This window comes from Dermacentor albipictus, chromosome 1, assembly GCF_038994185.2.
Source record: "Dermacentor albipictus isolate Rhodes 1998 colony chromosome 1, USDA_Dalb.pri_finalv2, whole genome shotgun sequence".
Lineage (NCBI taxonomy): Eukaryota > Metazoa > Arthropoda > Arachnida > Ixodida > Ixodidae > Dermacentor > Dermacentor albipictus.
In genome coordinates this window covers 339102986-339110849 of record NC_091821.1, presented here as the reverse complement: position 1 = coordinate 339110849, position 7864 = coordinate 339102986, and the positions used below count along the sequence as shown (strand labels likewise).

Sequence of the window (7864 nt, the reverse complement as noted above, 5' to 3'; positions counted from 1 at the left end):
GCCCCAGGGCCCGAGCACAACCTCTGCACAGCCGTAGCCGGGGGTGCGAAGTTTCGCTTCGCCTGACGCGGCTGCCGGCGCCGGGTGGACTTCGGCCGTCTCGCGTCGACGGGGCAGAGGAACCGCGCAAAAAACAAAACGAAGCCCGAGAGAATATTCGCGGCGTTTAATTCGTTCCTCTCCTGGCCGTCCCAGCCCGCCGTCGTTCCTCAACGGTGCGTGTGGTGTACATGCTGTCTTTCTGCGTACGCGCCTCCCAGTACTGGCTCGCCGTCTCGATGTCTCCGGTGACCGTGGTGTCTTCGCCGTTCAAACAGGATTCTACCGTCTAACTGACGTCGTTGTCGCAGACGGGACTGCTGTCGTAATCGGCGGAGTGACTTGTGCGATCGCGCCTCCTGCTTAGCTTCCTACATACTGTTTTGTTTCCTTCACCTATCGCTCGCTTCACAAATCATTCGTGATTTCAGCGTTCTCTGACCGCGGCTGAGTCGTTTTAGTGCTTGGGGAAAAAAGTACACCGTGCTCTCCCGAAGGACGTCCCTTCGCTGCCTCGCCCGCGTAGCACTGGCCGAACGACGCCGGTCGGTGCCGGAGATCCACGGACCCTAGAAGGTCAAATCTACAACCCTTCTTGCCGAAGAAGGAACGGAAGAGGTCTGCGCTGGGCGTCACTGCAAGCCTAGAAAACTGACATCTACCCAAGGTAAGTTGTATGTTTCAGGTCCGGAACTTGCCAGCTAGTGGTCCAATGACGAGCAAACTCTATTGTCTGCACTATAACGCCAAAGAAAGTATATTGAGCTAAAGAAATGCTGCACACTGTACGGCTTAGTCATTCTGGGGCTGTATTAGGTACCATTCCTGGACAAGCGCAAACTGTTAATGTGAAAAAAAGAGCAAAATAAAACAATGCAGATAAGCATGTCCATGCATATACATGGTCTGCTCCGCATGACACCAGTAACAGGACCTTGGTTGATCTTACTTCTCTGGCGCCCCTGCAGTTGTTTAGTGTTTGCGATGTTTGCGAATGTACCACAGTGTGCTCCCCTCCTCGGGCTGCAGTTCACCGTGCGTTTGATGCGCGGGTGTTTACCGGCGTGCGAGGGTGCGGATCGAACGCGCTCTCTCTCTTACGCTGCCAACGATGCAGGGCTCCGCGGCGCGCCCCAGACGCTAAGGAGGTCTGGCGCGCCATGGCTAGACGCCGGTCCCACGAGTCTTTGCGTCACGCGGCGGTGAGGACGTGCGACTACGAAGGCACATACATACATACATACATACATACATACATACATACATACATACATACATACATACATACATACATACATACATACATACATACATACATACATACATACATACATACATACATACATACATACATACATACATACATACATGCATACTTTAAGTTGGGAGCAATATGGTAAAGAACGTCCAATTCGTTCTTAAAACGATTACTCATGATGTGTGAATTTGAGTATGGCATATTAAATATAGCAAGCAGTTTCCCGTTAGTCTCCCTGTGCACTTTGCAGGCCCATGTGTGTTTAGCCAGCTACGACACCTTGAAAGAAATGTCGGTGTTCCCTGTCATATTGCCCGAGGGTGTACACACAGCACACGCACTGGTTTCGCATGTCACACCGCGCGATCTCCACCTAAAAGAGCAGCATGGCGACACTAGTTCTATTCTAGTGTAGCACTAGTTTACTATAGCGAGGTTTTTCCACACTCCGGCATTACGGCACGCAGTGCCTGTTGTCGAAGAATTGGACGTTACGTAATGTTTAGCGATATCCGACCAGCGCTCCGCACCGAGGTCACGTCAACAAGCTTCAAGTCGGCGTCCGTTGTGTCATGTCCCGTAGCCTGGCGCGATGGGCAGCTTGACGGGAGGTGATAAATCACTGGATCAGAACGCGACGAGCGCGCGCCCAATATGTCTGCACCTATAGCAGTGGAATGTGTAGCGCCACGGCCATCACGCGTGACATTGTACCACGTATGTAGCTTATCAGACAGGGCACTCGACATCAAGCACGCCAAAAATCCTGCAGCGCATAGGCGAGCATTTAACAGCCGTCTTTGGTTGTAACTATATAATGCGAGCGTGCTAGCGCTCGATCGCCACGCGTGACATCAGCTCACGCAAGAATCGCGTCATCTTCCGCTTGGAATTTCTAACATCATGTGTCGCTCGCGTGATGGATATTCTAATGCTTTATGATTATTTATTTAATCGTTATCGCGTAGACGCGACGATGATAATTTTGAGAAACCTACTATAATCTCCAAGATGCTGTGTAGGGTGAAAACCAGATTCTGTTAACAATCCGCAGTGGCTTTGTGGCTGTGGCACGTTCTACAGCACGGTTGCGAACACTTATTCAAGCGCAGTAAATATTTTATGTGAAATAAAATTTAGTTCAAATAAAAAGAAACTCGAAAAGCTTGTATATTTCGGTTTAACTCTGCATACTAAACGGCGTAAAAAATTACCAAGGTAGGCATTTTTCCTATAGGCTCTTTTTATGTGGCCCCGAATTATGTTCAAGATACGCAGCACTCCCGATCGCTTGCCCATTCAGGGAACCGCATTCAGCTGTGACGAACTTGTTCTTTGTTGAGCAGCTCGATTTACATTCCATTTGAGCGTTTGACGCTCGAAGGCCATTCATGGGGACACTGAAGGAGCCTTGTCAAGGCACCGTTGGTGCGGGTCACGCGACTGATTTCGATAGAATAAAAAGAGGAACAGCGCAACACAGGACGACCGAGTAAAGAGCACAGGACAGACTTGCTCGTCCTGTGTTGCGCTGTTGCTGTTTTTATTCTAAAGATGAACCAACCAACCCCATAGAACACACTACTAATTTCGATGACGTTGGGTTCTCTAACACGTACTCAAAGAGCTATACACGAGTACTTCTTGCGTAATCACGGACGGAAATCGCACCCATGACCCCGTGTTGAGCGGCAGAACACGCCAATGCGCCAACGGTTCGCGGAGTGAGCAAACGAGAGTAACGTGTGTCTTTCAACTTAACTCATTGCCCCGTAAAAAAAGTGTATAGGAAAATGTCTATCTTGGTATTTTTTTTTGAAGTCTTTAATATGCAAAGTTGTTAAACAGAAAGTTCCAAAGCTTTCGATTTTTTATTTGAACAAAGCTTGATTTCACATAAAATATTTAGTACTACGTTCGAATGAAGGTGTTTGGGTCCGTAGTAGCCAGAAGCTGGTTTCGGGTCCAAGGAAGAGTGGACATCGGGTAAACATCGGCAGACAAAACGTGAAGGCAAATCGTTTCGAAGATGTAAAATAACGGATACATACAAACACTGCTCTGCTACGGATTCAAAGCACAGTAACACAAGTGACTACACTGACATTGTTTTAAAAGAAAAGTAATGCTGCGGGAGTGATTGGATGAAATTATGCGAGGGCTTTAATTCAAACGGTTGTCTGTTCCACATCTTCGCTCCCACGAACTGTACATATATAGCGATCGCTGACCATAAACATTCTTAGTCGGGGGAATGTTGAACCATTCCAGAAAGAAAATTTCGAGTGTCGCGGATTGGATTGTGCAGTAACGATGTAATTAGGCACTTTGCACCCCCCCCCCTCCTTCTCCGTATTTTGGTACCTTTTCTACAGTAACCTGATCGCGTAAAGCTAGTTGTATCTGCCGTAACTAGAGTCTTGCGAGTTCAACGAATGCCTTTAAAAAAAAGAAAGAAAAAAAAAACGTTCAGCGTGGATTTTCTAACCGAAACGCTTATGCATCTTCCCGTGCGTGTATTAAGAAAAGTTAAATTTTATATAGAAGCGATGTTTCCGTGTATATATATATATATATATATATATATATATATATATATATATATATATATATATATATATATATATATATATATATATATATATATATCCTTAAATGAAACTATCAGTACTCAAGAAGATTACGACAATCAGAGTGGTGGAACCGAATGAGAGACGCCCGACATATCTCGAATATCGGCTCCCTTTTTAATATTGCGTTCATGCTATATCCGCAGAACACCGCATTAAGCCTTCAGGCAGGCTGTCTGAATGAAGCAAGAGGAGTGCATGGAATGCACATCACGGAAATCGCGTCATCCTTACATGTTCCTGTCTGCATGGGGCTATATTACGCGCCACATACACATCTCAAGTGCGAAATTTCGGAACTTAATGGGCGTGCCTCGTCCTAATCGTATGCTGTGCAAAGTTGACGGCACTATATAGTATATAGCTTAAAGCGACTTTTGAAGACTCCGCAGGGTTTGGAATTCAGAGGGATAAAAAAAAAAGAACGAGTAGGATCATTTTCACGAATTAAGGAGCGCGCGCCACACCATTGCACCACCGTCACCGCTATACCGAATGCGCAATATAGAGGGGAAAAGGGGGACAAAATGGGGAAAAGGGGGACAAAATAGGGAAAAGGGGGAAAAGGAGGGCTGCTTGTAAAATTGCAGGTCGGTAAAATGAATCGCGCATCGATCTAGCTTGCGAAACTCGAGAGCGTATAGATGGCATTGTACGGAAGAAGAAGTGCCGTATACGAAAGTGCAAAAAGAGTGAGCGTGGGCGGAGGGAAAAGGGATCGACTCAATTCTGCTAAGCCTTTTTCGGGCCACCACGCGAGCTGCGCCATTGAACTTTATGAATCCCGACGCTCGTAAAGAGAGCAGCAGCCCTTTTGTTATCCGGCTTTGTTGTCTATGACATTCGGGAACGATGTGCGCCTAACAGGATGAAGTCTCGATATTACCGCTCTATAGCGGGGGAGAGCAAAGAAATACACGCCTCTAAAAGGCTGCTCCGTGCGGTGAAATTGATATTGCTACATTTTTAAAGGGAACGAAATTAAGTAAAGAAAGGTAGACAGTGCGCCGCAACGTATACGAAAGAAAGAAGAGCACGCGATTTTACTACTGGTTGTAAATGTTGTATTCTGTAAATTGGAAACTGTATAAATGGAAACTCTATTTCGTAGTACAAGCTGTCGAGGCACGGGTATACCTGTTCCTTGACTGTCTATTTTGTACGTTCGCTTGCCTCAGCGGCCAATTTTGTTTGCAAGCGATATCCCAACTTATTCCCAAGGCTCGTGAGTATGTGTTTGGTGGGGTGTGTGTGTGGGAGGTGGGAGGGGGGCGGAAGGAGCTGCGAGTGGAAATCGAGCTACATTAGTGACTTGAGAAGCTGAATTCATGCGACACGACGCACCGAAGGTAATTGTGCGGACCAGTGAGCGTAACCTGGCTCGCGAACCGATTGGGCTGAACCGGTTTGCGGCGTGCACCCGCCGTGGTTGCTCAGTGGCTATGGTGTTAGGCTGCTGAGCACGAGGTCGCGGGATCGAATCCCGGCCACGGCGGCCGCATTTCGATGGGGGCGAAATGCGAGAACACCCGTGTACTTAGATTTAGGTGCACGTTAAAGAACCCCAGGTGGTCGAAATTTCCGGAGTCCCCACTACGGCGTGCCTCATAATCAGAAAGTGGTTTTGGCACGTAAAACCCCATAACTTAACTTTGCGGCGTGCGTCACACGATGCACCGAATCACGCCGTGCTTAAAGACGTCGCTGACTAAAGCTGTCGTTCGGTGCCGGTGAGTGACGTCACAAGTGGCCCACGCGATGAATCAGTGATTTTATCCGTCGCGCGAGTATAGATTGTATAGCCTCCGAGCAGAAGAGATAGGAGTGAAGAATCCGCTGTAACGGACATATCCCCCAATTGTCCATTTGCGCTCAAAATGTTTTTTGTAACCACAAGAAAAAAACCTATAAAACATGCTTAGACATATTTATTTTGTAAGGTCTATAGATTATGTGTAGACGTTCTGTGGACTTATGGCCTTGCATTTTCTTGTTCCATGAATGACGAAATGAAACAGACTTCTCAACGACTGCTGTGTATACGTGCACCTGTGCCATATACAGACGTTATATCGCAGAGAGCAGAAGTACACATGACTTACTTCATGCACTCTAAAAACAGTTGCACCATTTTGATTGTATATTTGCCACACAACGATAATCGTCATCCGTCTTCTCCGCGTTTCCATTCTTTAACGCGGCGAGCCCGGTACTTTCCAGTCACGAACGGCATGCGCGTTATCAGTGTGACGCAGCATTCTCGACAGGAAAGTAGCGAGCGCCGAGTTTTCAACACTCTAAAAACTGTTTGCACCCTTTGGGGTGTATATTTGTCCCACAACAATAATCGTCATCTGCGTTGCCTGCGTTTCCTTTCTTGAAAACTCGGCGCTCGCTACTTTCCTGTCGAGAATGCTGCGTCACACTGATAACGCGCATGCCGTTCGTAACTGGGAAGTACCGGGCTCGCAGCGTTAAAGAAAGGAAACGTGGGCAAGACAGATGACGATTATTGTTGTGGGACAAAAAGACACCCCAAAAGGTGCAACTGTTTTTAGAGTGAAGGAAGGAAACGCAAGCAAAACAGATGACGATTATCCTTGTGGGACAAATCTATACCCCAAAGGGTGCAACCGTTTTAAGAGAGCAGATGACGATTATTGTTCTGGGGCAAATATACACTCCAAAGGGTGTAAACTTTTCTTAGAGTGTGTGTTTAAGAGGAGGCTTTAGCTCGGGTGCTCCTATCTAAAGACATGTAAAAGGAGAATTCGTTTTTCTCGGCAACCACTGCACCAAATTTGACGAAGTTTGTTGCATTTAAAAGAAAAACGTAAAATCTAGTGACTGTTAGTTTCGAATTTTTGATTTATTTTGTGAATTTTTTTATTACGAATTGGCGAAAATCGAGAGCTTTCAAAAAACGAAACTATCAAGTTTACAACTCTGTAACTCATCAACGAAAAATGATAACACGATTTTGTGAAATGCATCTAAGTACATCCAAAGCGGACAAAATTGACATGTTACATATGAATCTAAAAAATTTAATACCATGGAAATACAGCTTTTGCAGAACCCTTGTAAACGACGCAACAAATTCACGTAAGAAGTAAAATGACATATCAGATTTGTGCGCTTTCAATGATCTAATGGATGCCGTTCACATAACCGCGATATCTATTCTTGATGCAGAGCTATCAATTTTTAAACTTCGTGCTTCTGTATCTTTCAAACTTCCGTATTTTTGAAAATACTTGTAACGAAATTGAGGCAGCAAATAGAAAGTACGCTTCCAACAGTCACTAGAATTTAACGTTCTCTCTCAAATGCAACAAATTTCATTAAAATCGGTCCTGGGGTTATATCAGAAAAACGTTTTCGCGTTTTACATGTATTTGAATAGGCCGCGTCGGATTTGGGCCCGGGCTAAAGCTTCCTCTTAATCAGGAGAACGTGGATATCACTCGCCGTATTCTCACTCATACCTCGGCGTATGATCATTCCCTGAAATAGAGGACGATCCCCGAGGAGCGCGGCCTGGTTGGCTGCGTGCAATGGAAACGGATAGGCGTCTTCATTTGCGCAGTTCTTATGATCAATTATTGCCACCGTCAGGACGATGCAAGTGGCGGAGAGCGTTTACGTTCCACCCATTTGTTGACCCACTGAAAAAAGTGAAGACTTTCCTTCGTGCTTCTGCTAGTAAACGACAATAAAGTATGCGTATTTGAGAGAACAGATAATCTTTGTTTAGCTGTTTTCTCCCGGGCGCATTAATTTCTTTGCTTCTTTTCTTACCTTTCGACACCTAATAAAAAAGACAAAGAAAATGCAATCAGTATACTCTATTCAATATCGGGAGCCAATATTACGGTGGATATTAATACAACCAAGTGCATCAACAACCGATGCCTCTATACGAAAAAAATGACCT

The 7864-nt window shown here is 45.7% G+C and overlaps 1 protein-coding gene across 4 annotated transcripts in view; it reads left to right on the top strand.

Moving 5' to 3' along the window:
* Nckx30C (solute carrier family 24 member Nckx30C) overlaps window positions 1-7864 on the top strand; it is a 268006-nt gene continuing 260142 nt past the window's right edge. For 3 of the 4 annotated variants that reach the window (XM_065432890.1, XM_070531731.1, XM_065432745.1), the window contains exon 1: window positions 1-706. The gene's annotated coding sequence lies outside the window, so the exon portion shown is untranslated. The remainder of the gene's footprint in view (window positions 707-7864) is intronic. The other variant, XM_065432820.1, reaches the window with a different exon arrangement.